Here is a 7,269-nt window from a genome sequence, read left to right on the forward strand (position 1 = left end):
GGATCTCACTGTAGCATCATGTTTAGATGGCATCAAAATAACAACAGGAAAAGGACTTAGTAAAATCCTAAGTCCCGGAAATCAGCAATATCACGAAGGCTACTTTGCATGCTTGTGCTAGTCACCGCATTGATCACAAAAATACATCACAAGCACCCCCTGTAAAGATGGCATGGCATAGTTCAAAACACATGTAGAGCTCATGCCCATATGAAGTACACATCAAATGTAACAAAAATGACAGAACATCATAATCTGCTAAGCAACATGAGCAAACATTTTATAGCATTCTTGCATCAGTGATTTGGGCATCAAGATGGACTCAAACAAGCATGCCACAATGCAATTAAATGAAGAGCATCTCATGATGAACATTTTGATATATCACGTGCATGAAACGGATCAGCACACACAAAGTTATGGCATGATGAATAGTGCACTAGAATATAAATATTTTGGGACTTAGTGAAAATCTCACCCAGCGAAATCGGGACGGAGCCGTTCGGGACGGAGCGGAACAGCGCGGCAGAGGCTGTTTGGATCGGGGGCTAAGGCGATCTGGGACGACGGCGTCGAGGTCGAGGTCGACCCGGCGGCCAGGGGTCACCGACGCATCGGCGGGAGGCAGAGGAGGTCCGGCGGGGTCGCCGGTCGCCAGATCTAGGCTGCGCCGGGCCAGATCAGGGCGGAGGACGGCGGGCGGCGGCGACCCGGAGAGGCGCAGAGGCGCGGCGCGGCTGAAGTGGTCGCTGGCGTCGAGGAACTGGCGAGGCCGCTGCGGGGCGCGAGGGGCAGCAGTTCACTGGCGCGCAAAGGCGGCGGCGGTGGTGCACGAGCGCGTGGGTGGTGGTGCCCGAGGGCGGCAGTGAGGCTAGGTTGGAGGAGGCTCTCGCCGGCGGCGGGGCACGAGTCGGAGCACGGGGCAGGGCTGCGGAGGCGCGGGTGCATGCGGGCTCAAGGGTGGGCCCCGATGGGCTTCGCGGGTTCGCCCCGGGCCTGAGTGGGCCACGGCGGCGCGGGAGGCCGGATGGACGCGCTGGGGACGCGTGGCAGCAGGGGAGAGGTCGCGGGAGGCGGCTATGGCGGCGCAGGGTGGCAGCTGACCGCTAGCGCGGCGCCAAGTGGCGGCAGGGGATCTGCCGTTGCGGAAAATGAGGTGGAGACGCTGATTCGAGGAGGATGCAGCTGGAGGTTAGGGGAGAGGTATGTTTAGGCTAGGTTAGTCCAAAATGGACTAGGGGAGGGGTATATATAGCTAGTTGCTAGGGTTAGAGGAGTTTGAGGAGGGTTTTGAGCGGTATGCTCGCGATCGGGCGGCTACGGACAGAGGGGGGACTAGGTGGGCTGCAGGTGGGTCATGTAGAGTGGGTTGGGCTGAGAGGAGAGGGGGAAAAGCAGCTTGGCAAGGTTTCCAAAGACCAGAAACGTCCGACATTAGACGGGCAACGATGCCACTATAAGTTTAACGGTTGGGCTATCAAACGGACTCCAAATGGCACGAAATTTGACAAGCGGTTTACGGTGGTACCAAGGCCACTTGGCAAATCTCGGACCATTCCAAGAATGTTTAACACCCGCTCACGAAAAGAGACAAGAGTGGTGCGCCGGTGCAAGTAGGAGTGTCGGATTGCAAACGGACAACGGGGAAAATGCTCGGATGCATGAGATGAACACGTATGCAAATGAGATGCACATGATGACATGATATGAAATGCATGACATGGACAAAATGCAAAACGAAGACAAAACCCAAACATGAAGGGAAAATCATATCGCATCTCCGGAAAAGGCAAGCGTTGGAGTTACAAATATGGAAAGTTGTATCCGGGGTATTACAGATTCCCTTAGTGGTGTCATGTGAACATCGACTACATGACACTTCACCATAAGTGGGCCTAAGGGAATGCATTGTTGAGTAGCAATAGATGATGGGTTGCGAGAGTGACAGAAGCTTAAACCCCAGTTTATGTGCTATTCCGTAAGGGACTGATTGGATCCAAAAGTTTAATGCTATGGTTAGAATTTATTCTTAATACTTTTCTCGTAGTTGCGGATGCTTGCGGGAGGGTTAATCATAAGTAGGAGGTTTGTTCAAGTAAGAACGACACCTAAGCACCGGTCCACCAACATATCAAATTATCAAAGTACCGAACACGAATTAAACCAACATGATGAATGTGACTATATGAAATTCCCGTGTACCCTCAAGAATACTTTTCTTATCATAAGAGACCGTTTTGGCCTGTCCTTTGCCTCAAAAGGATTGGGCTATGTTGCTACACTTTTGTTACTACTATCGTTACTTTCTCGTTACAAATATCTTGCTATCAAACTACTCTGCTACTTACAATTTCAGCACCTGCAGACATTACCTTGCTGAAAACCAATTGTCATTTCCTTCTGCTCCTCATTGGGTTCGACACTCTTACTTATCGAAAAGAGCTACAATTGATCCCCTATACTTGTGGGTCATCAAGCCTATTTTCTGGCACTGTTGCCAGGGAGTGGAGCGACTTTGGTAAGTGGAATTTGGTAAGGAAAGATTTATATAGTGTGCTGAAATTTATTGTCACTTGTTACTATGGAAAACAATCCTTTGAGGGGTTTGTTCGGGGTATCTTCACCTCGTCCGGAACCACAATTAGTTACCCCTCAACCTACTGCACCTACTGAAAATATTGAATATGAAATTCCTTCGGGTATGATAGAACAACTGCTAGCTAATCCTTATGCAGGAGATGGAACCGAACATCCTGATATGCACTTGATATATGTAGAACAAATTTGTGGATTGTTTAAGCTTGCAGGTTTACCCAGGGATGAAGTTATGAAAAAGGTTTTCCCTTTATCTTTGAAGGGAAAAGGATTGGCATGGTATAGGCTATGCGATGACATTGGATCTTGGAATTGGAATCGTTTGAAATTGGAGTTCCACCAAAAAAATTATACTATGCATCTAGTTCATCGTGATCAGAATTATATATATAATTTTTGGCCTCATGAAGGAGAATGTATTGCTCTAGCTTGGGGGAGGCTTAAGTCAATGTTATATTCATGCCCCAATCATGAGCTCTCAAGAGAAATTATTATCCATAATTTTTATGCTCAACTTTCTCGTAATGATCAAACCATGCTTGATACTTCTTGTGCTGGTTCTTTTATGATGAAGACTATTGAATTTTGGTGGGATCTTTTGGAAAGAATAAAATGCAACTCTGAAGATTGGGAACTCGATGATGGTAAAGAGTCAGGTATTAAACTTAAGTATGATTGTGTTAAATCTTTTATGGATACTAATGCTTTTCAAAAGTTTAGCACTAAATATGGACTTGACTCTAAGATAGTAGCCTCCATTTGTGAATCATTTGCTACTCATGTTGAACTCCCTAAAGAGAAGTGGTTTAAATATCGCCCACCTATTAAAGAAGAAACTAAAGAACCGGTACCGATTAAAGAAGAAACTATACTTTATAATGTAGATCCAGTTGTTCCTTTTGCTTATATAGAGAAACCACCTTTCCCTATTAGGATAAAGGAACATGCTAAAGTTTCAGCTGTGGTTAACAAAAGCTATGTTAGAACAACTAAACCTGATGAACAAATAAAAGTAGAACCTAATATTGTTATGGTTAAAGATCTCTTGGAAGAAGATATGGATGGTCATGTTATTTACTTCTATGAAGAAGCTGCTAGAATTGCCAAACCTGATAAAAAATATAAACATAGACTTGTTGTTGGCATGCCTGTCATCCCAGTTAAAATAGGAGATCACTGTTATGATGGTTTATGTGACATAGGTGCTAGTGTGAGTGCTATTCCCTACACCTTATATCAAGAAATTATGAATGACATAGCACCCGCAGAAATAGAAGACATAGATGTTCCTATTAAACTTGCTAATAGAGACATATCACCGATTGGGATTGTTAGAGATGTTGAAGTCTTGTGTGGGAAAATTAAATACCCTACTGATTTTCTTGTTCTTGGTTCCCCACAAGATGAATTTTGTCTCATTATCTTTGGTAGACCTTTCTTGAACACCATTAATGCTAGAATAGATTGTGAGAAGCAAACTGTCGGTGTTAGTTTTGGTGACGAGTCCCATGAATTTAATTTTTCCAAGATTAGTAGAAAGCTTCATGAAAAAGAATTGCTTAGTAAGGATGAATTAATTGGTCTTGCTTCTATTTTTGTACTACCTACTGATCCTCTAGAACAATATTTGCTAGACCATGAAAATGATTTACATATGCATGGAAGAAATGAAATAGATAAAATTTTGTTTGAACAACATCCTCTGCTTAAACACAATTTGCCTATTGAAACTCTAGGAGGTCCTCCTCCACCTCAAGGTGATCCCGTGATTGAATTAAAACAATTGCCAGACACTTTGAAATATGCTTATCTTGATGAAAAGAAGATATATCTTGTTATTATTAGTGCTAACCTTTCAGGACATGAAGAAGAAAGATTATTAAAAGTTCTAAGGAAGCACCGAGCTGCTATTGGATATACTCTTGATGATTTAAAGGGCATTGGTCCCACTCTATGTCAGCACAAAATTAATATGGAAACTGATGCTAAACCCGTTGTTGATCACCAACGTTGGTTAAAACTGAAGATGAAAGAAGTGGTAAGAACGGAAATATTAAAACTTCTGGAAGCTGGTATAATCTATCATGTAGCTGATAGTAGATGGGTAAGTCATGTTCATTGTATCCCTATGAAAGGAGGTATTACTATTGTTCCTAATGATAAGAATGAACTTATTCCACAAAGAATTGTTAGAAGCTATAGAATGGTAATTGATTTTAGAAAATTAAACAAAGCAACTAGAAAAAGATCATTACACTCTGCCTTTTATTGATCAAATGCTTGAAAGATTATCTAAGCACACACATATTTTCTTCCTTGATGGATATTCTGGTTTTTCACAAATATGTGTTTCTCAACCTGATCAAGAAAAGACCACTTTTACTTGTCCCTTTGGAACATATGCTTATAGACGTATGCCTTTCGGTTTATGCAATGCACCTGCTACCTTTCAAAGATGTATGACCGCTATATTCTCTGACTTTTGTGAAAATATTGTTGAGGTTTCCATGGATGACTTTTCTGTTCATGGGAAGTCTTTCAATGATTGTTTAAGCAATCTTGATCGAGTTTTGCAGAGATGTGAACAAACAAATCTTGTCTAGAATTAGGAGAAGTGCCACTTTATGGTTAATGAAGGCATTGTCTTGGGCCATAAAATTTCTGAAAGGGGTATTGAAGTGGACAAAGCAAATGTTGATGCAATTGAGAAAATGCCATGTCCTAAAGATATAAAAGGTATTTGTAGTTTCTTAGGTCATGCTGGTTTCTGTAGGAGATTTATCAAAGACTTTCGAAAACTTTCTAGGCCTCTCACTAGTCTCTTGCAAAAGGATATTCCTTTTGTTTTTGATGATGATTGTTTAGAAGCCTTTGAAACACTCAAGAAAGCCTTAATTTTTGCACCTATTGTTCAACCACCTGATTGGAACTTGCCTTTTGAAATTGTGTGTGATGCTAGTGATTATGCTGTTGGTGCTGTTCTAGGACAAAGAGTTAATAAGAAATTGAATGTTATTCATTATGCTAGTGAAACTCTAGACAGTGCTCAAAGAAATTATGCTACTATTGAAAAAGAATTCTTAGCAGTTGTGTTTGCTTGTGATAAATTTAGACCTTATATTGTTGATTCCAAAGTAACTATTCACACAGACCATGCTGCTATTAAATATCTTATGGAAAAGAAAGATGCTAAACCTGGACTTATTCGGTGGGTTCTCTTATTATAAGAATTTGATTTACATATCATTGATAGAAAAGGAGTTGAGAACCCAGTAGCTGATAATTTATCTAGGCTTGAAAATGTGCTTGATGACCCTCTCACTACCTATTGGGGATATAGCTATCAGTTATAACCCGTCCAGGAGGGGCCGGGTCAGCCCCAATGGCGGGTCACAAAGGAAGCCCAGAAAACAGTCAAGACGATAGTTTATTAAAGTCTATAGAAGGCCTAAGCCCAGAGGTGGCTTAAGGCCCAATACTGTAAACTGCCATATGTAAGGAAAGACTTGTAAGGAAAGGCATGTAAAAGAAGTCACCGAGCCGGACATGCTTTATAAGCCGGCCGGGACTCTGTAGGCCGCCAGGCGTCAACCCGTATATATAAGGGGACGACCCGGTGGCGGTTGAGGGCAAGAAACAAGAGATAAATAACCAAGCCGACGAACTAGCCTCTTGGTTATCGAAACCCCAGCAATATCAACACAACTAGACGTAGGCTTTTACCTTCATTGTAAGGGGCCGAACTAGTATAAAACCTCTCATGTTCTTTGTCCCGATTAACCCCTTTAAGCTTCCTAGTTGCGATGGCCCTACGACTAAGTCCTTCTGCTAGGACATCTGCCGTGACAATTCCACGACAGTTGGCGCCCACCGTGGGGCCAGCGCACGATGGATTTGAGTTATTGAAGGGCAACTTAAAAGGGCTCAAAGGATACGTTGCGGGCCGAATGACCAAGAGTCGTTGTGGCAAGCTCTACATCCACGACGAAGGCTGGGGCCCCGAGGCCGGCTCAATTGAGTATGGGTACCGGATCCCCTTCGGCGGGATTCATGTCTTCATCGGCCGGATCGGTGAATCAGGCCCTGAGCCGGACATCTGCACCAACATCATTGAGACGACTCAGCATGCGAGACCTGCCCAGGCTCGACCCGCCGTAAACCGTGCTTTTGTGGGTTGCATCCATGGAGGTGAATACTCAGAAGGTTCAGTGGATGGCGGTGAGGCGACCATATGTTCGGACACTACGTCATCAACAGGCGAGACAGACTCGTTGTATCAGCTGTAGGAGGGCATGCTTGGGGACTGTTCCAATGGCAGCAGTATTCCGGACCCCTTTGAGCCGCCAAATCGAGATGGAGTTTTCATGGCAGGCACCCAGCCCGGGCAGAACTCCATGGCTGCGGCAGCGATGACCATCGGGTCAGCAGCGGCCGGGTCAGGAGACCCCGCGCGCTCCCCGGCTCAGATACTAATGGACCTCACTGATAAGCTGACGACCCTGTTGACTGCCGTGGTGGAACCGGCGGATAAAGTTCAGCATGATGCGGAGGTGGCACAGGTGCGCGAAGAGATGGCATAGGCCAAGGAAAACTTAGTGGCTAAAAAGGTCAGGATGGCCGCAGAGCGGGCGGTTTTGGACACTTGCGCTCAGTAGCTTCAAGCAGAAACTTTCC

The sequence above is a fragment of the Triticum aestivum genome, chromosome 2A, assembly GCF_018294505.1.
Source record: "Triticum aestivum cultivar Chinese Spring chromosome 2A, IWGSC CS RefSeq v2.1, whole genome shotgun sequence".
Classification (NCBI taxonomy): Eukaryota; Viridiplantae; Streptophyta; class Magnoliopsida; order Poales; family Poaceae; genus Triticum; species Triticum aestivum.